The sequence below is a fragment of the Natator depressus genome, chromosome 1 (assembly GCF_965152275.1).
Source record: "Natator depressus isolate rNatDep1 chromosome 1, rNatDep2.hap1, whole genome shotgun sequence".
Lineage (NCBI taxonomy): Eukaryota > Metazoa > Chordata > Testudines > Cheloniidae > Natator > Natator depressus.
Window position 1 is genome coordinate 94,879,922 of NC_134234.1, and position 22,489 is coordinate 94,902,410.

Sequence of the window (22,489 nt, forward strand, 5' to 3'; positions counted from 1 at the left end):
AGTTCTCCCTGCTTGTTTCCAAGGCTTTGTGCATTCGTATATAAGCACTTGAGAGAACCTGCTGATCGCCCCTTGTCATAAATATAAAGGAAAGGGTAAACCCCTTTAAAATCCCTCCTGGCCAGAGGAAATCTCCTCTCACCTGTAAAGGGTTAAGAAGCTAAAGGTAACCTCGCTGGCACCTGACCAAAATGACCAATGAGGAGACAAGATACTTTCAAAAGCTGGGAGGAGGGAGAGAAACAAAGGGTATGTGGGTCTGTCTATATTCTGTCTTTGCCGGAGATAGACCAGGAATGAAGCCTTAGAACTTTTAGTAAGTAATCTAGCTAGATACGTGTTAGATTATGATTTCTTTAAATGGCTGAGAAAAGAATTGTGCTGAATAGAATAACTATTTCTGTCTGTGTATCTTTTTTGTAACTTAAGGTTTTTGCCTAGAGGGGTTCTCTATGTTTTGAATCTAATTACCCTGTAAGGTATCTACCATCCTGACTTTACAGGGGGGATTTTTTTTTCTATTTACTTCTATTTCTATTAAAAGTCTTTTTGTAAGAAAACTGAATGCTTTTTCATTGTTCTCAGATCCAAGGGTTTGGGTCTGTGGTCACCTATGCAAATTGGTGAGGCTTTTTATCCAACATTTCCCTGGAAAGGGGGGGTGCAAGTGTTGGGAGGATTGTTCATTGTTCTTAAGATCCAAGGGTCTGGGTCTGTAGTCACCTAGGCAAATTGGTGAGGCTTTTTACCAAACCTTGTTCAGGAAGTGGGGTGCAAGGTTTTGGGAAGTATTTTGGGGGGAAAGACGTGTCCAAACAGCTCTTCCCCAGTAACCAGTATTTGTTTGGTGGTGGTAGCGGCCAATCCAAGGACAAAAGGGTGGAATATTTTGTACCTTGGGGAAGTTTTGACCTAAGCTGGTAAAGATAAGCTTAGGAGGTTTTTCATGCAGGTCCCCACATCTGTACCCTAGAGTTCAGAGTGGGGGAGGAACCTTGACACCCCTCATTCTCAGCATGAGGCAGGAGCCCTCCCATCACAGACGTTCCTGCCTGTGCTTCCTCCCGGTATCCCATTTTCCCACTTACCTCAGGGCTTTGGTCTCCTTCCCCCGGTGAACCTAGTTTAAAGCCCTCCTTACTAGGTTAGCCAGCCTGCTCGCAAAGATGCTCTTCCCTCTCTTCGTAAGATGGAGCCCGTCTCTGCCCAGCACTCCTCCTCCTATGGGTTGTGGGTGTACAAGACCATTACTTTCACTGCCCGCAGGCATGGTGCACCATGTGCCGTAAACCAATAAAGATGAATAGCTTTCAAAACAAAAGAGTTTTATTCACTTACAAAAACAGCTCAAAAAAATCCAAAGAACTCAAAAGTAAACACATTTTAATTTTAAAAAATTCAGGAACCTTAATAAACAATAAGTTTAACAATAAATAAACAAGAGGAAGGAACATTGATCTCCATTGTAGCTACACATACATCAACCATGCCTCTCACAGGTCTGTGTCTGTGAAGCTCTGGTTGTCCAGGCTTTCACCTAGTGTGCAGTGGTAGGAGTAGGTGTGCAGGCCCTGAGGCCAGGTGGAATGCTGAGGGAAGGGGGATGGAGGGAGGTTCTCTGCTGCAGTTCTCCACCAACTGCAATGGGAGACAAGCCCAGGTTTGTTGACCCTGAAGGTCCACAAGAGTCTGCAACATCTGTGTTTGTTCACGGAGAAGCCCCATTATGTCCTGGTGCATCTCCCTCTGCTTTTCCTGAGCCTTTCTGCTGCCTACTCTTTCCTGCTCCTGACAGTCTGCAGTATTGACTCTCCACGCCTTCTGCATCAAGGTCTGATGCAGCACTGGCTTGAAGGATCGCACAGAACATGCCCTCCCATGTCCTCCCTTTTTCTCCTTCTTAACTGAGTCAGTCATTCCACTAGTATGGAACGGGGGGGACACCCCTCAGTGCCACAACAGCCACAGCCAGTTGCCACTCTCAGCTCAAGCCATGGTAAGCAGGACCCACCCCGGGTGGGGGAAATAAGGTGAAATTGTTTGGGTGCATGAAACTGTGTACAGCGCACTGGCAGTGAATACTGGCACCATTTTCCACAGGTGGTGATGGTTTTAGCTGATATTTCACAGCTAAGGGTAACAAAAGCACAGAGAGCAGAGCTGCTGGTGGTGTCCTAAAGTCACCCAGGTCCGGATGCCGCTAGCCTCTTTACTGCAACGGTGACTGCCAAAGTTATCGCCGACTGGAATGGTAACGTGTCCTACCACAGAGGAAGAAATAAGGCTGCAATCCCTAAAAACCTTTGGCAGAGGATTGCATTGTACCTCCATGGAAGTTTCATCAAGATCTCTCAGGATGATTCAAGGGACACCCCTGTGCACATAAACAGACTGCTCCGTACGGCCCCACCTGCCTAATTTGAGAAGGGAATAAAAGCAGATAGCAACTCCAGTTCTCTTTGTTGTATCACTACCTCTTGTAGTATGAGTAAATTAATGAAAAGTCAAGAGCTGTGTCCTGCTAAGTTGGGGGTGCCAGCACTGTAATGCAAAATTTATTTACATACTTACTCAAGGTTCCTTCCCCTGCAATGGGCTCACTCATGCTCCTCCTCTTCTTCCTCCTCCTAATTGTTCACAGCAGGGTCCTGTGACTTGGGCACCTCATGGTGATGTGTGAGTGTTGGTGTGGTCTTTGCCAAGTATGGGATGCAGCTCGTTGTAAAAATGGTAGGTCTGTGGCTGGGCACCAGATCAATTGTTGGCCTTTCCAACCTTCTGGTGTGCTTGCCACAGTTCCTCAGCTTTCACACAGCACAGCTGCTGGTTCCTGTTGTACCCCTTCTCTTGCATCCCTCGATCAATCTGCTTATAGATGTCAACATTTCTATGGCTGATCCATAGCTGTGCCTGCACAGCCTCTTGTCCCCACTGGCCCAGGCGATCCAGTATCTCCTGTGTACTCCAGGCAGGAGCGCATCTGGAGCATGTAGCCAGCATGATCAGCTTGGCAGTTGAACGCAACAACCAAGAGCAGATAGAGGTGTGCTTGCCAAGGTGGACAATCGGGAAAAGGCATTTCAAAAATTTGTGGGGGCTTTAAAGGGAGGTGAGCTTTCAGTATGTATGCCCTGGGCAGAGTAGGGTTGCCAGCTTTCTAATTGCTGACAATTGGACCCCTTCCCTGCCCCCTGCTCCACCTCTGCCCTCGGGGATCTTAAGGATGGAACAAAGTGATTTGTTCCATCCTTAAGTTTTCTGGGATCAGACTGTGGGGAACTCATTTTATATACCTATACATATTATATGTGAAATCCACATCAATCAAAACCTAATTTCACATAAGATACTAGGTACCGTAGAATAACATAGATAACTGTGAATTATCAGGGTATAATTTCCTTGAAGGTTTCAGGTGGCAACATATACTTTGAGAGAGAAAGAGTTCCTTTTTTTTATCTAATCTCAAGAATTCTGCATCCAAGTGGTTCGTCATTCTACCCTCACTTAAAGACTTCTGGTCTATTTCTTCTCTTCTTCTCTAGCCAAAATCAGAGGCTCCTTCTACTTCTGCCTGCCCTCCTGTCTCCCATGGAAGACCCTCCTTGGACCACCAACAAAACACTTTTTTGCCTGCCCCTTTGAAACAGTGATTGCTTTAGTTTCATAAATAAAGGATGTGACATCTTGTTTTTTGTTTGTGAGGGGCTTCAGAGATTGGAGGGAGTTACAGCATGTTAGTTAACTGTGAATGTGTCATCAGTGGCCTCTACTCTATTAAAACTGATTAAAGGTAGAAAAGCTACAGCGGAGTAACAAAAATGATAACTTTCATTTTTGCTGAATTGCATTTTACCAGGTCTGTCATCTTGGAACGCATCCATTTTGTGGGCAAGTCAAGTTAAGGTCATTTAGGTTGTTGTTGATTCTGGTGTTATGGCATCACTCATAAGGATTTACAGTATTTAACCCACCAGGAGGAGCCCTGAACTGTAAATGGCTTTCTGTAAAAAGGATGGCGTGCTGCTTTATAGCAGTGAGACCAGATGTGTGGTCTCCTTCATGGCTGCCTCTAATAATATAGAAGTAACTTCCCTCGATCCAGAAGTATTGCAGTCCCTGGGTTTGATTCTCCTCTCACTTGAAGGAGTAATTCCATTGAAGTCAATGGAGTTACATTGGTGTAAAACTGGTGTGAGTAAGATAGGCTTCTGTCCTTCATCTCCACAAACTTGAATGTCTTTCCAGCTGGATTTTATATAGTCCCACTGTAAGCAGAGTTTGGAGTTAATATAACCAAGTTAACAAATACTGTGTTCGGTAAATACCAACCAGCGTTTTTAAAAATGGGAGCCCAAAGTAAGGGGCCAAACTCCATATTTAGATACCTCAGTAAGTGGCCTCATTTTCAAAAGTTCTGAGCACACACAAGCTCTTGTTGACTTCACTGGAAGCTGCTGGGTGCTCAGGTCACTTCTTAGTCAGGAATCTAAATGTGGATGTAGGATACTAATCATAGACACCCATTTTTAACAATTTTGGCCATAATGCTCAAAATCAATCTTCAGAATTACCCTCAACTTCTTAATAGTGATTTTCTCAAGATCAATCATATTGGATAGTATAGAGCCTGATCCAAAGCTTGTTGAAGTCAATGGGAGTCTTTCCATTAGTTTCACTGGGCCTTGGATCACACTGTTAATTCTCTTTATGTGTGGAGACTTCAAAGTGAAATCAGAACATGTTTACAAACAAGAATCTTTCTGAAGTGGTATTGTCTCTCTAGGGAAGTGTTTTCAATTCAAATTTATCTCCACCCCCCACACACACACATCCCCCATCCTCCAGAAATCCTTCCATTTGAAAGGTTGCTGCAATCCAGTTTTAATATAGTTTTCCCGGTTGGTACACAGAAGTTCCATACATCTAACCATTTTAGGCCTCTAACAATTGTGTTTCTGATGCCCCAAAATGTGCAGAGGCAGGGTCTGCAGAACACAGTTTATGACAAGCATATTATAAATTTTAAAATGCCACAGAAATTAAACAAATATATTCAAGGACGTTTGCAGATCCATTTTACTACACTTGGCATCTGATTTCCTGCAAGAGTATGTTGTCTTATATTTTTTCAGTTTAATTAAGTTTGCTGCCATTTTAGTTCTTCTTGTACATAGCCTATCTCAAGAGATTGAAGAATTGTTAAGAAGCCAGGGTTGTCTAGTTAAAGACACAAAACCCTGTTTCTTATTTATGCTTATCTTCTTTACCTAGCTCTGGTAAAGTGTAAATTCCATTTATGCTCACCTCTGTGATCTTTTTACTTTGCTAAAGTAAAGAAGCCTAAGTATAAATGAGAATCAGGCCCACAACTTTCTTGAAAGTGAAATTAGCAGTGATGTGATTAAAGATGTGTTAACACTATATATTCACAGCTTTAACATTTCAAATATATTAAATCACAGGAAAGTAAGAAAGGAGAGCTTTCTTAAAGGTAGAAGGTGTTTTGGTATATTTTATATTTTAATATGCTGGAATCCATCTTATGCTATGTACACAGGTACGCAGCATTAGAATGCGAATCTATTGTCACTTAAGATCCAAGCACCTCAGTTATTTGATCATTTGAATGAAAAAATGATTTCTTACTACAATGACATAAAATTCACAGAGGCCAGAAGGGACCAATGTGATCATCTAGTCTGACCGCCTGTATGACACAGGCCATAGAACTTCCCCAAAATAATTCCAAGAGCAGATCTTTTAGAAAAGCATCCAATCTTGATTTAAAATTGTCAGTGATGGAGAATCTACCATGAGTCTTGGTAAATTGTTCCAGTGGTTAGTTAGTATCACTGTAATAAATGTATGCCTTATTTCCAGTCTTAATTTGTTAAATTCAACTTCTCTGCTAGATTATTATTAAATATTTCCCATTATGAAATATTTCTTCCCCATGTTCCTCAAGTTGCAATGGGGGAGGTTTAGATTGGATATTAGGAAAAACTTTTTCACTAAGAGGGTGGTGAAACACTGGAATGCGTTACCTAGGGAGGTGGTAGAATCTCCTTCCTTAGAGGTTTTTAAGGTCAGGCTTGACAAAGCCCTGGCTGGGATGATTTAACTGGGAATTGGTCCTGCTTCGAGCAGGGGGTTGGACTAGATGACCTTCTGGGGTCCCTTCCAACCCTGATATTCTATGATTCTATGATTCTATGTAAGGACTGTAAGCAAGTTACCCCTTAACTTTCTCTTTTTTAAACTAAATAGATAGACTGAAGGAGCTCAATCACTGTAGGGCTCCAACCTTTTTATGCCCAAGATCACTTTCTAAATCTAAGGGCAACCCAGGATCTACCCCACCCCTTTCCCGGTTGGTAACCACTGCAGTAGGGCATGTTTTCTAATCCTTTCATTATTTTTGTGGCTATTCTCTGAACCCTCTCCAATTTATCAAATATCATTCTTGAATGGAAGATTGTCTGACTGGGGAATAAACCAAGCACCTAGAAAATTGGCCCCATCTATGCAACTTCAGTGACCCTGGCCCAAAAAGTAATGAAATTTGAAAGCATGCAGGTTTCATTTGGCTTTGGGTTGCATTAAGAAACTTTCAGAAATTTCTCCAACAGAAGAGATTGTAGAGTCTGCCGTGTTTCAGAAACAGGAAGATTGGTTTGAGTAGGTGGCTCAGAAGCCATGGTTCCACCCATTCCCCATGAATCTAAACTGTTCCTCCTGTGGATTGAAATCGACAGAGACGTTTTTGAAAGTGTATGTTATGCATAAAAGTTTGTGCTGCTCCTTGAACATTTAAAAAAAAATTATTCCTCTGCCCTTATCGCCAATCCACACTCAACAACATCTTGATTCAAACTGTAACTAGGGCCCTGGTATATAGTCATAGGGATTTTTTTTCTTTTGGCAGAAAATCAGGCTGTCAGTGTACATGTCTTTCATGACAGAATATCTGTCTGGAGAGGGGAAAGCAGAAGGGTGTATAAATCAGAAAATCCCAAATATAGCCTCTAATAGGTTTTATAATTATTTTCAGGAAGAAGTGATATGATGCAGTGTAAATCCACAGGGCACATTGTTCCAGTGAATGTGTAGTGTATTTATTAGGGTACTCATAGGATTTATAGCTGCTCTAAAGAGGTACATCTGTTCTGTGACTGCAGGCTACATTAGTTTCTAGGAAAAGGTTCCTGAAACTTTCTTTTCAGTGTACTTTAACCTCTTGCATGCTGAATTGACGTATCAAACTTGTTCAGGAAATGAACTTCTCCAGTTAGCCCTCACAAATCTAGTATGTCCTACTCCTTTAAGTGAATGGATGTTTTGTTGAAACACATTGCTAATAGCACAACAACAAGCTGTTAAGTGGAAGAAGCTTTGGTACTAAACAAGTGGAAAAATGGACAAGTGACGGGTTAGTTTGAAAAGAAGCAGAACTGAACTCTTTGAAATAATAAGAATTAAAAATAAATTATGCCTTGTATTTTATATCAGTTTTTCACTCAAGAATCTCTCATCTTAATTAATTAACAGCACTTCTGCGAAGTACCAAGTAATGCATAGGAGTCTTATCACTCTCTACTGAAATGCAGCCATATTTTGGGGTGAAATACTACAGCTGTTTAGAAGCACACAATAGTGCTACAGGGTGGATATATTAATGGGGATTCTGTATATCCTAGTAATGAGGAAAGGCTAGAACTTAATAAAGTACAGGTAGAAACTGAAGAGAACCAGTCAAATGAAAAGGAGTCCCATTCACCACATGAAGGCAGACAATTAAAAAGTGACAAATTTTATAAATGCTTCTATACAAATGCTAGAAGTCTAGATAGTAAGATGGGTGAACTCGAGTGCCGCATATTAACTGAGGATATTTATATAATAGGCGTCACAGAAACTTGAAGGAATGATGACGATCAATGGGACACAGTAATAGCAGAGTACAAAATATGTAGGAATGACAGAGTAGGTCATGTGGTGGGAAAGTGGAACTGTAGGTGAAAGAAAGCATAGAGTCAAATAGAATAAAAATCTTAAATTAATCAAACTGTACTGTAGAATCTCTGTGGATAGAAATTCCATGCTTGAATAATAAGGATATAGCAGTAGGAATATGCTACCGACCACCTGACCAGGATGGTGATGGTGAAATGATCAGGGAGATTAGAGAGGCTATAAAAACATAAAATTCAGTAATAATGCGGGATTTCAAATATCCCCATATTGACTGGGTACATGTCACCTCAGGACAGGATGCAGAGATAAAGTTTGTAGACACCATTAATGACTGCTTCATGGAGCAGCCCCCCTGGAACCCACAAAGGGAGAAGCATTCTTGATTTAGTCCTAAGTGAAGCACCAGATCTGGTCCAAGACGTAAAGATAGCTGAACTGCTCAGTAATAGCGATCATTTAACATCATTGTTGGAAGGGAATGGAGAGTAGAATACCAAAGAAGCCCACCAATAGCATATAACTTCAGAAAAGGGAGCTACACAAAAATGAGGAAGCTAGTTAAACAGAAATTAAAAGGAACAGTCACAAGAGTTAAATGCCTGCAAGCTGCATGGAAACTTTTTTGAAACACAATAATAGAAGCTCAAATTAAATGTATACCTGTGACGTACCAGGGTACAGTCCAGACCAGTGGCGGGGAGGGGACTGTGTCACCCCTGACCTGCCCTTGGGTGCCTTACAATACCTTACTGAAGTAGTTCCCACCTAGGCTGCTCACAAACAGCCTTCCAGCATGTAAGCCACACCCTGAGTGTAACTGCAGCCTGCCAGCCACACTTGGGTTATACTCTGACCAGCCTGGGTTATACTGCAGGGTGACCCCAACATGCCGCCAGTCTCAGATTTCCCCCAGAAATGTATGTCCTGTACTGCCCAGCCCTCTCCTGGATTGTAGAAATATTGTAAGTCTGTTATTCCTTTAAGTAATAATATGGAATCCTTAAGGAATAGTATGCCAGTTTATTATCTCAAATAGCTATTCAGACACTTCACTTTAAACACACTTGATTAGATAAAACAGTAAAACACATTTGTTAACTATAAAGAGAGAGATATTAAGTGAGTACAGGTAATGAGGCATAAAAATTAGACATGCTTACAAGAAAAATAAAGATTAAATGCTAACTAATGCCTAACTTAACAAACAATATCAGATTCAAACAACGTTTCTCACATGCTTTGTGCAGTCTTACTGACTAAAACTCTGTGGGTCAGAACCCCTCCCTCAGAGTCCTCTGATTGCCAAATCCTGGGACTGGATGACAGGGAATGGATCACTTGATAGTTGCCGTATTCTATTCATTCCCTTTTAAGCACCTGACATTGGCCCCTGTGAGAAGACAGGATACTGGGCTAAATGGATCAATGGTCTGACACAGCATGGCCGTTCTTTATCGTTTTATGCCCTTTAGACCAGTAAGACCCTAGAGCATTAAATTGTATCCATTTGAATTTGGAGAGGTGATGTAGATAGGCAAGATGTAACTAGCTGGTTTACAATTTAGCCATACCAGAGCTAACATATTCTTGTGAAAAGTGCTAGTGCAAAAGGTCAGTAGCTTGTTTTTACACCTCATCTGAAATATGGTACGTCCAGCATCACACTGTCCCTTAATACTATGCTGGCTCAGACACAGGAGTGCCAAATGAACATTAAGGCATCAGAACATTTTATATGGGTGGAAATCTTCATCAGGATCCGACACATTTCAGCCATATTATTCTTCCTCATGGCAGTTTTTTGTACAACGACAAGAAGTTAACAGTGCAGAACAAAAAACACAGTAATCAGTAAAAAGAAAAGGAGTACTGTGGCACCTTAGAGTGATGAAGTGAGCTGTAGCTCATGAAAGCTTATGCTCAAATAAATTTGTTAGTCTCTAAGGTGCCACAAGTACTCCTTTTCTTTTTGCGAATACAGACTAACACGGCTGCTACTCTGAAACAGTAATCAGTATAATTTTCCTTTTCTTTTCCTTTTTTTTGGTCTCCTTGAACACCAAGTTTGCTGTATGTTACTTCTTGCATTGTACACTGTGATCAAAGAGCAGAAGGCTGATGTTAGACGTGTATTTCATGGGGCCTTTGTTCAAAACAACCACTTGCTGCGCTTTTATGCTGACCATACATTTTGTTTTCCTTCCTCCTCACACACCAGGTCAATTTTAAGAGTATTTGTGTGGTAGAGTCAAAAGGTAACTGGCCAGAAACTACAGTTCTGCCTTTGTGAAGGATTGTAGTGAGATTATTTGTCTAAAAGCCCATTCCCATGTCTTTTACATCCCAAGCATTTTCTCATTCATTTTAAGGGACTATGTTGCTGTACAATACTTTTTTCCAAATTCCCTCTCTATAATGTTGTTGGCTTTGAGGGACAAATGAAGTGTGATAGCCTGAGACAAGTTTGACAGAACATGTCTTTGTTTTGCATAAATTACTGTCAGGGAATTTTCAGGGAAGCGCTGAAGTAAATTTGCAGTGACTAAAAGTGTTAAAAAATGAGGTATAAATTATAGCATAATCACTGCTGCTGAACAATTTGATGACTAAACCCATGAATTGAATTTATCATTTATATGAGCCCCCACATTATAGTATTTTCCTTTGTGTTTAAAACCTAAAACTTTGAAAAGAGAGATTACAGATGGGGGTCTCTGCTGCATTGCCAAAATTCACATTTCTGTTTATAAATATTCTCTCCTTCATCTCACAGGTGATTCAGAGATATAAATAATAGTTTATATTCCTGCCTTGCCTCTCATTTTAGCTAAACAGCTCACCTTTGGAAGCAGCTAGCCACCCCTGCTCACACAGATGTGCTGATAACATTCTCGCCATTCTCCACTTCATCAGTCTTTGTTTCCAGATAAACTTTTTGTAAGAGATTCCTGGAATATTCCATGTAGAAGGATGAGAGAGAGAGAGAGAGACTAGTGTGCGCAACATTGAACTGTGGCTTTATGAAATGTTTCTGAGCACAATATTCACAAATTCAGTAGCAGATTTTGCAAGTTAAGGCCATGATTCTTTACTATTAAAGTCAGTGGAAGCTTTGCCATTGGATGCAATGTGCCTAGGAATAAGCTCTATGTGATAATGTATACCTGTCCAAAGTGCTGACTTTGTAGGCTAGGTACTTGATCAGTGTAAAGTACAGGGTAAATGCTAAGTGTTATTAGGAGTTATTTTTTTCACTTGTGAGTGGCAGTCTTCTGTGATGATATCGCATTTTCACTTTTCTTGGAGAGCACCTCGACTTTGTAACATGCTTTCTCCATTGGTCCAACACAGCAGTTTAGTTTATTTTGTTTTTATTGTCTCCAATGTGGCAAAATTCATGTTGTTTTTATCTCGAGTCTTTCAGTATTTGGCTTTTTTCTTAAAGTCCCAGCTCCTGGAATCAGATGATTGTGAAAATCCCAGCTTTCTTTCTTTCTTTCTTTCTTTCTTTCTTTTTAAGGTTCTAGCCCTCAAGGTTGCAGAGAAAAGCTAGCAAACATGAACTCTAAAGGCTCAAAAACATGGAAGGCTAATGCAATTCCCAACTTTTAGTTATTTTAAAAATCTAGTGATTTTTAAGCCAATCTCCTGATTTTGGGGGCCTACTCATGACTTGAGAACACTTGAGGTTGGCAATACTGTTCTTTGAATTTGTGCTTATACTTAGTGGCATGGGGAGGTGGGCAATTCGTTTTGAAAAACTGAAAAAAAAAATAACCAGTCTTGAGTTTCTTCAGCTCTAAGGATGGTGGGGTAGAACCCAGAAAAGTCCCCAGAAATTTTTCCTATGGTCCACACCTTAAGTCCCTGTAGAACCATCTCTGCTGCAGATGGGGCTAATGACTGCTGGAAGTGGGGCAAGGATGGGCAGGTTCCCAGAGCCAGAGGGAACCCTGGTACAGGAGCTGTCCCCGTGACTCCTGCAAGGAGGAGCAGTGCTGAATTGAGTGAGTTGCATTGCAACCTAGTGTAAAGGGGTCACAGAACCGCTCAGGTTTGGTCCTGCAACGTCTTCCTGAGTGCACCAGGTCACAGCGCCACTCACTCAGTTTTGTACTGCTATTCCCTCTTCACAATGCAGGGCCAGCAGGGCCAAAACTGAGTGGGGAGTGGGAGGGCCAGCACTGCTCCTCTTTGCCCTTGCCAATAGGACGCACTGTGCATAATGTGTGTAGGGCTGCCAGCACCACTGGTAGTAACCAACACTCCTTCTAAGCAGCCTGCATGCAGGGAGCAACTTCAAATTCTCTCGCTGTTTTCCACTGACAGGTGGCCAACAGCTGTGGAGAAAGGTTAACTGTTGGCTGCTATCAGCCAACCACAGGTGGTGCTGTGGTTCATAAAGCACAGTACTACTTGTTAGATTTTCTTAGGCAGTAGCAGATGCTCAGGGTTTGGCAGATGTACCCCTTTACTACCCTTTGCAGCATGGTTCCCTAGGCAGAACAGTGAGTCTGTGTATAAAAACTTCTGAAGCTCCGAGAAATGCCCATAAAGTTTGTGTACACATCCAAACCTTTTGCATATGCAAAATTGGGCAATTACTATTAGATTCGTCAGGTCATGTGTTCTGGGCATTTCTGTTTTGGTTTCCCAGATGGAGCCCTGAAACGCAGTATGCTGGAAAAATTAAAAACAAAGAAAAAAGGTTACCTTAGTTTATCTGAACCTCAAAAGCACACTTCTACACCAGAGAATTCAGGGGAAGGGGGGATATTTTTTAATGTACCAGGGCAGTTAGTACAAGCTGAACTTCCCAGGCCAATCTAAAAAGGTTCTGATAGGTGAGTCTAAATGAGATGACAGTTTATACAAAATCTCACGTGGATCTCTTTTGGTCTGGTTGCCTACAATATCACATTCCCTTAGAGGGATGGAGGAAGCTTGTTAGGGAAAGTAGACCCATCATGGTCTTGTGGTTAAGGTCATGGGCTGGGACTGTGAAGGTGTGGATTCAGTTTCTGCCTCTCCCAGAGCCTGGCTGTGTGACTTTAGGTAAATCCCTCTGTGACTGAGCTACTTAATCTGTAAAATAAGAATGATCTGTCTTGTCTGTTTGGACTATACACTCCTTGGAGCAGGAACTGTCACTCTGTGTTTGTATAACACCTAGCACTACGGGGCCATGAGCTCAACTGAGGCCTCTAGGTACTACCATAATACAAATAATAATGGAGATGGAATAATGGGAGGGTCTAGAGAGCTAGAGTTATGTGACTGGGTTAGGATTATTCAATATACTTATGGTGTTTCCACCAGATGCAACACCTGGTCTCTTCCACACAGAATTTTTCAGTGGTACTTGCCCTTCAACTTTTCCAGATTAGTATATGAAGGGTATTATGCAACTTGCTTATATTTATGAATAAAGCAAAAAATGAACTTTGAATCCAAATTGCTCAACATTTCAGAGTTCTAGGCTTCCAACTCAAATCCCCATATATGACCCAGCCCCAATGGTTTTAGTTTCAGAATGAATCAAAAACGAGAAGGCACCTATTTCCTGATTCCAGTTTAGATCCTACTGCGATCTTGCAAGGACACATGATCTCATGGGATTTCAGCCCTGACTGGCTGAAATCTCATGAAACAGGAGATCAACTAATCTCACAAAGTTTCTGCCATTTGTATGATTGAAATCTAATGAGAATAATTCTTGATATTTTCGTACAATCAAATTGATATCAATCCACATGCACCCTGTTTGTTCAGGACAGCAGTAATTCAGCCAGAGATGGGCAAAGGCGGTATTGTTTAGATCTGGGTCCAAATTAGCTTTTGTCTACTGTTCAGGGTTTGAGTCTGAATCAGAGGTAAGGTTTAAAATCCAGTAATCTACATTCCATCACTTTCTCTGTCCTCCTCTTCTGTTCCTCATTAATGCAATTTAAATAGACTTTTAACTGCACTGGATATAGGGGATCGGCTCCTTTAGGCATAGTCAGGAGGCTGTATCTATCTCATTTTGAAACAGCAGTGGGCGTTACAGGAAAATTCCAGGTGGAGTGAACAAAATCATCCATGTAAATCAGAGGGATTAAGAAAAGAAAAACAAAGAGGAGGCAAAAGGGTCTGGAAGTAATCACAAAAAATCATGCCTCTTTTATGGAAAATGTGCATTGCTGCTTCTCACTTTGGGGGCAGAGGTGGAGAGGGCTTGCAGTGAACTTTTAAGTTTTCAAGCCTGAATCCAGCAAGACTTTGTTCAAGGGCTTCAGACAAGAGTTCTTAACTGTGTACCTAGAGCACTTAACCACAGCACAAGAGGTCATTAGAGAGCATCTCCACATACTTGCACATCACTGGAGGACACCCTTCCCTTTTCTGCAGTAGGCAGGTATACAGAGGGTCACCAGAATGCATCATGTGGTGAATATGCAGTGTAAGTCTAACACTAAGTCTGAGTCAGGTTGTTTCCCTGATAAGACTTTCTCCTGATGTACATACTATATTTGGAATTCATTCTATACAGAACTGAAGCTTACAAGCCAGTGACAGCAAATCTGAACCCTTCTTGGCTTTTACTGCCTCAGAAAATGTTCATGTTGTCTTTAATCCAAGTTCTGTGCGACTATCTTTTTTGGAATTAGATGTTTTGACAAATGATATTTGTGTCTGATGTCATGCAAGAATATTGTATCCTCTCTGCCCCTCAGGCCCATCATGAAAATGAAATGATCCATCCTCCTTGGGGATTCTGGAGAAAAAGTTTCACCAAAAGTAAACACTAAGTTTCTGTGTCAGCAGATCAGTTCATGCAATACTAAGAAGCCTCTATGTTAATTTTTAATTCCTTCGTGACTTTTTTTTCCCAATCATTTAAAAAATGCAGAATCAGTTGCTTGGGGAAAAATAATCCAGAACATAAAATACAAACATCAATGGGACAGATCCTGCACTTATTGAAGTCAATGGTGAAGCTCCAATGGGTCTCAGTTCTGCAGGATCAGACCACTGAGAGGCAGAAACTTGAAAGCAATAATGTTGGGTAATGGCAGAGGCAAATGAAGTGTGGGTTTGTGTAATATGGCTGCCTGCTGTGATATGTCTGTTAAAAGGGTCAATATGGTTTTGAGATGCTTCTGCAGATACACCATGTCACCAGATATAACTTCTTATTCCTCACAGCCCCTTCAACTAGCGTTAACCCTTTGATTCTGACTCAAGATATAACTACATTTAAAATTAGGTTCAGTAATCTGTTTGATTAAAATGTTACTTGAGCTCCAACTGATTGATTGATCTCTTTGAAAAAGCCTTTCCTCCATAAAAATGACAACATTGACATCCCCTTCTGCTTTTAACCCCATACCAAAAATCAATAAATGAAAACCAAACACTCTACCCCAATCAGAGTTTTGACCTTGAAAGGGAAGAAGTGCCAGAGACTCCATGAAGTCTGCTGGCACTCCGCTGCGGATATCGATGTTGCATGGAAGACATCTCAGATACTGTGGTGGTGGGCAGCAGTATAAAACAGATGATTAATCAAAATTCCCAGTTATATCCTCCTGTGTTGCACTAAGACAATCCAGCTGGCTTTCTCCTCTGTCCTCGTCATTGCCGTATGGGTCCTCTGAGTACAGCTTCCTCTCCAGGGCCAAACTAGCTTGGAGAAGCCATCTAATAACTGTGAGGAACTAGGCCACAGGCTTGGAAACCTGCACTGTAGGAGGTTGGGGTAGGAACGGACCAAGAGCACAGACTTTAAAGCCTTTTGGTCTGGCTGCCTTTATGTTTCTGAACCCCTAGTTATGGGGTATCCCCTGAGACCTTTATATAATCAGGATTGCAGTGCAATCGTACTAAGAGGTAGTGACTAGAAGAAATGAGGTATGTCAGTCTACAGCACACACTTTTTAGAGTTAGTCAAATGGGCATGATCTAGAAGCCAAATGTGTGAATCTAACTTGTGCTTCCCCACAAAACACTTGTGAATAACCTACTCATCTCTATTAGAAGTGATTTGCACATCATTCCCATAGTCTGAAATGGTAATTATGTAACTCTCTGTGTCTCAAAAGAAGAAATATATTCCAAAATCATCAAAGTATGTCGAAAGGGTGACCAATTTCATCACCAATATCAGGTAAATGTTTCTGGAGTAGCTGAAAGGGTATAGAAGTTGAAAAATAATTTTATTACTGATTGCTTGCATGAGATATTATTTTGCATTAGCTTTCTTCTTGGAGAGATCAAGACTTGTTCTCAAAGTATCAGAGCTTAGCTGCTAAGTCTTGTAGCAGAAAAGCCCCTGGCCCTTTATCTTGAATATTCCAGTATGCTTCCAGTGTGGTTTTTTAATACTTATCTGCAATAAAAAGCTGATTCCTATGAGTGCTTTGGATTTGCTTGAATCAGATTTACAGTCCAGCTTTATAACACTGTTCCCAGTTATTGTAGTAAAGGTTTTGCAGGTCCCTTCAGTTTCCCATTTCAGGGGATTGAATTCTTTTCTTTTCATAATAGCAGCTTCCATTTGGCAAAGGGAATGGTGTTTCTTTAGCATCATGCACAGCACAGTTTGGTCAGAGATAAATATTTAAGTACACAGGGACAAATTCAGAACTGGGTTCAGTGGATACAACCCCCTTGCCAGCTGTAGATTTAGCCCATTCTGTTCTGTCAGTTGTTCCCCAAAATGTTTTAAATCATACCAAATTTGCTAGAAGTCTCTTCGGTCTTTAGATTTCTTTCCAATCTCCTGCATAAGTCTTTAATTTACATGTTTCAGAGTAGCAGCCGTGTTAGTCTGTATTCGCAAAAAGAAAAGGAGTACTTGTGGCACCTTAGAGACTAACAAATTTGAGCATAAGCTTTCGTGAGCTACAGCATTGGATGCATTCAGTGGAAAATACAGTGGGGAGATTTATATACAAAGAGAACATGAAACAATGGATGTTACCATACACACTGTAACCAGAGTGATCACTTAAGGTAAGCTATTACCAGCAGGAGAGAGCGGGGGGTGGGGGGAGGACATTTTGTAGCGATAATCAAGGTGGGCCATTTCCAGCAGTTGACAAAAACGTCTGAGGAACAGTGGGGGGTGGGAGGGGTGGGGGATAACCATTGGAAAATAGTATTTACTTTGTATAATGACCCATCCACTCCCAGTCTCTATTCAAGCCTAAGTTAATTGTATCCAGTTTGCAAATTAATTCCAATTCAGCAGTCTCTCGTTGGAGTCTGTTTTTGAAGTTTTTTTGTTGAAGTATTGCCACTTTTAGGTCTGTAATCAAGTGACCAGAGAGATTGAAGAATTCTCCGACTGATTTTTGAATGTTATAATTCTTGACATCTGATTTGTGTCCATTTATTCTTTTACGTAGAGACTGTCCAGTTTGGCCAATGTACATGGCAGAGGGGCATTGCTGGCACATGATGGCATATATCACATTGGTAGATGTGCAGGTGAACGAGCCTCTGATATTGTGGCTGATGTGATTAGGCCCTATGATGGTGTCCCCTGAATAGATATGTGGACACAGTTGGCAACAGGCTTTGTTGCAAGGATAGGTTCCTGGGTTAGTGGTTCTGTTGTGTGGTGTGTGGTTGCTGGTGACTTTTTGCTTCAGGTTGGGGGGCTGTCTGTAAGCAAGGACTGGCCTGACTCCCAAGATCTGTGAGAGCGATGGGTCATCCTTCAGGATAGGTTGTAGATCCTTGATGATGCGTTGGAGAGGTTTTAGTTGGGGGCTGAAGGTGATAGCTAGTGGCGTTCTGTTATTTTCTTTGTTGGGCCTGTCCTGTAGTAGGTGACTTCTGGGTACTCTTCTGGCTCTGTCAATCTGTTTCTTCACTTCAGCAGGTGGGTATTGTAGTTGTAAGAATGCTTGATAGAGATCTTGTAGATGTTTGTCTCTGTCTGAGGGGTTGGAGCAAATGCGGTTGTATCGTAGAGCTTGGCTGTAGACAATGGATCGTGTGGTGTGGTCTGGATGAAAGCTGGAGGCATGTAGGTAGGAATAGTGGTCAGTAGGTTTCCGATATAGGGTGGTGGTTATGTGACCATTGCTTATTAGCACCGTAGTGTCCAGGAAGTGGATCTCTTGTGTGGACTGGTCCAGGCTGAGGTTGATGGTGGGATGGAAATTGTTGAAGTCATGGTGGAATTCCTCAAGGGCTTCTTTTCCATGGGTCCAGATGATGAAGATGTCCCCCCCACTGTTCCTCAGATGTTCTTGTCAACTGCTGGAAATGGCCCACCTTGATCATCCAAAAGGTCCATCCCCCCCCCGCTGGTAATAGCTCACCTTAAGTGCTTAAGTGATCACTCGGGTTACAGTATGTATGGTAACACCCATTGTTTCATGTTCTCTATGTATATAGATCTCTCCACTGTATTTTCCACTGAATGCATCCGATGAAGTGAGCTGTAGCTCACGAAAGCGTATGCTCAAATAAATTTGTTAGTCTAAGGTGCCACAAGTACTCCTTTTCTTTTTAATTTACATATTATACTATCCCAGAATACAGGAACCACTTTCAGTAACACTGATAGTGGTTAAAAATAACAGCAACTGTTGTTGTTGTTATTGTTATTTATTATTACTACAATGATTATATTGGGAGTTGAGGAAATCGCCCTGGGACACTGATATTTAACAAGTCTGACAATGGAAATAATTTTAGAAATGGGTGTCACATTTCAGGGCAATGGCACCTGCATTCCCTGGTCCAGCAAGGGCGTCCATGCTGAGGCTTCCAGCTCCCCAGCCATTGCCTTTCTTGAGTAGAGACCTGAGTCTCTCCCTTCTGACAGGGGAATTTTCAGGCTGCACAGTTCCCTGCCTTCACTGTGTTATTTCCAGAAGCGGCAGGCTTGCCCAAGCACACCTGTTTCCTTTCCCTTCAGAGACAGCTAACACTCTGACTGCCCACAGTTATAGGTACTGCACAGCTTTTTCTGTACAAGCCTATTTTATTCTTAAGGTAAAAACACTACAGAGAAAACATATTAAAAACAATCAAAGAACCTACACACTCTAACAAGCTTATCTGAGATCACCTCCTCACCCTGATAAGTGTTCTGGTTGGTGATTAGGGATAAGGATTGGCACCCATCTTGGACAATAAGTCCTGTGTATTGCTCTGAGCCAGTTTGAAAACCAGGCTATTTATCCAAAAATCCTTTCTTTGTCTGAGGATCCCTGGTGACTCCAATCTGAACTAGAGTATGTGCACCTTTCCAGGGATTGGTTTTTTCCTCTGGAGATGTTACAACCTGAGTAAATTTGCCTGATCACTCCTTGCTGTTTTCCTATTTACCCTTCCCATGGAAATAGATACAATCTCTCAATAACACATAGACAATTGCATTTTTAATACATTGAACTCCAAAGATATGAATCCTAGTTCAATAAGGTTTAACTTAATTCAGTAGAGGTCGCTTTAATTCCATAAGGTTTGTCCAGGATATTGTCAGTCTGTCACAATGGGCTCTTAGAGTCAGAAAATTAGTAATTGAATATAAAGCTTTCCCCTTCTGCATCCCACGTTCAAATCCTCTATGAGTCACTGATGACTGGAAAGTCATTACCAGCTGGTGGTTTATGTGGAATGAGTTGGTGGTCTAACTTCATTTTTCAGTGAACAAGTGTCCCTATTTTAAAATGTATATATGTGTATGTATATATATATATATATATATATATATATATATATATATATTTGTATATGAGTGTTATATATATATTTGTATATGAGTGTGTGTGTGTGTGTGTATATATATATATGTATATATATACACACATATATATAAATTTTAAAATAGGGACATTTGTGTGTGTGTGTGTGTGTGTGTGTGTATATATATGGCTCCATTTGGTAACTTGATTTGTGGCATTCCCAGCAAAGGGGCCCTGGACTTAGATGAGCTAGAAGGATTGTCCTACCATCTCTTCATGAAAGGTGGTGCTTCCAGGTTGGGGTTGAGACACAACTGCAGGGCACTTGTGGGCCAGCCTGCACTGCCACTTCCAGTGCTGGATCTGCTCTGTGACGAGACAGATGGCTTTAGTCTCCAGGGTTGACAGGCCAACATCTTGCACAAACACTGAAACATGCACATAAAACTGGACACAAGTATTTGTTAGCCCACAGATGGCTGTCCTGCTCAGCATAAAAAGTGAAAGTTTAACCATACCTGTCTGGAAATCATTTTAGTTAAAACTATATAATGAGCTCCAACTCTTGCTGTAAAACATCAGTTTCAGAATGGAAAGAGCATCTCTCTTTCTAACAGAAATAGGCCCAAGTCAGTTATCTGGATCTGAAGACCCTGAAGCTTTGGGGGTTCAACCTCCTGTCCACATTTAACACTTCTGACCCATCTCTGTTTTTGAGATTCTGCACTCTTACTCATGCTGAGTAGTAACATTGAAAACTGTCGAAGTTAGGAACCTACATATCTTCACCTTTGAGAATCTATGACAGAGGTAGGCAAACTTCCTGCCCAGCCTCTGAGCTGCTGGCCGGGGAGGCTAGCCCCCGGCTCCTCCCACACTATCCCCCCTCCCCTACAGCTACAGCAGCGCCACTTGCGCCCGCCCACCTCACAGGCTTTCCAATAAGCCTGTCCTGGCGCTCTGAGTGGCATGGTAAGAGGGCGGTTGGATGGGGTGGAGGTTCGGGGGGAGGTTCAGGAGACAGGGAGAAGGGGGGGCGAGAGGGAGCGGGGGGGTTGGATAGGGGGTGGGTTCCGGGGGGGGGTCAGTTAGGGACGGGGTCCCAGGAGGGGGCGGTCAGGGGACAAGGAGTGCGGGGCGTTGGATGGGTCAAGGGTCCTGGGGGGCCTGTCAGGGGGCGGGGGTGTGGATAGTGGTCAGGGCAGTCAGGGGACAGGGAGCAGTGTGGGTTGGATAGGGGGTGGTTAGGGGACAAGGAGCAGGGGGGTTGGATGGGTCGGGGGTTGAGGGGGGGCAGTCAGTGGGTGGGAAGTGGGAGGGGGCAGATAGGGGGCGGGGGCCAGGTTGTTTGGGGAGGCAAACCCGGCCCTACCCGGCCCTTCATGCCATTTCGCAACCCTGATGTGGCCCTCGGGCCAAAAAGTTTGCCCACCCCGATCTATGAATTCAACAGGATTAGTAGTCAAGTACTGTTCTACTTACTATGATTAAAGGAGCAGAATCTGTCCCTAAGTTTTACTTGTCAGGAGACGTGAGTTTTTCTCACAGATCAAATTCCCTTCATTTCATTTCATTTTAAATACTAAGGGGAGAGCATTCTTGCTTTAGAATGTCTCCTAGCTCATTAGTTTTGTTTTATAAATTACCAAAGTGTCTATTTGTGCTTTAAAACTGATTTACCATTTCTCCTTGATTAGAAGCGCTGTCATCGCCTTGTCTCTGCAGAAACATGAATCATGATAAGGGAGTTATTGGAAGAATTTTAGACTGCTTTAAGTTACAAAGTCAATCATTTAAAAACCCAAGTATTTGTTGTACAGGCATCCTGGTGAAATTCTTAGAACTCATGCATGCTGAGAAAGTATCAATAACCACAAAATTTCACAGCCCCTTTTTTAGAACCCTGGCCTTAACATTTTGTAGGGAAATAAAGCTTTGGTTAACCTTGGCACTGACAGACCTCATTAAAATAACAGCCTGTCAGTTTCAAGTTTAAAATAACAGGGTTGTCAGTTTTATATGCAGTGGAACAATCTATGATTTTACTCTCGGTGAAATAATTTGTATGCAGCATATGGTTGTAAGAAAGTGGAAAAGGCTGACCAATAGTGCCATCTCGAGGCTTATGCGACTCCAAGGCTTCTGAGCACAAAAGGGGGCCACCTGCACACATGAACACATACAGCTGTAACAGGCAATCTGCCAGCCCGTGATTTATAATCCCTCCAGAATCAACTCGATTTTTTAAAGGCTGAAAATAATTCACAGCTATGTGTGGTTCAGCAACCATTTGGCTTTTAAATGTATTTTATTAGGAAATAATATCATGTATGGAAATAACCTGGATAGAACAAATTCTCAACTCACTCGGTTTTTAAAGCTAGATCAGGGCCCTTCCCCACCTCAAAAACTACCCACTTTTGGTTAAGTTTTTTGCAGTCTACAGTTCTTAAGGAGGTGCTCTTTTATTAATTCTTACCATCATCATTATACTGTATACATTAAAAATTAGACACAATGAGCTCCGATAGTGATAATACCAAAATACAGAAGCTGACCTCATTAATTCAACTACAGGTTAATTTACAAACCTCTGATTAACTGGTCCAGACTCTCAGGAACCTAATTTCTATTAAAATTAAACAACCTCTACCCATTATCATGGTCACTTTCAGCTGGCATCACTGGAAAATTCAAATTGTGGAAGTTGCCATTTAATTACTAAGGAAGGTGATGATTTTGTGGGGGGGAGTGAAGGGGGTTGCGGAGAAGGCAGCCTAAGGAAGGCTGAGTAAGGGTTGAAAAACAATAAAAATAAAAGA

The 22,489-nt window shown here is 41.8% G+C and overlaps 1 protein-coding gene across 3 annotated transcripts in view; it reads left to right on the top strand.

Moving 5' to 3' along the window:
* Positions 1–22,489, top strand: part of GPC6 (glypican 6) — a 1,139,050-nt gene that overhangs the window by 1,091,184 nt on the left and 25,377 nt on the right. The gene's annotated exons all lie outside the window — the stretch shown is intronic.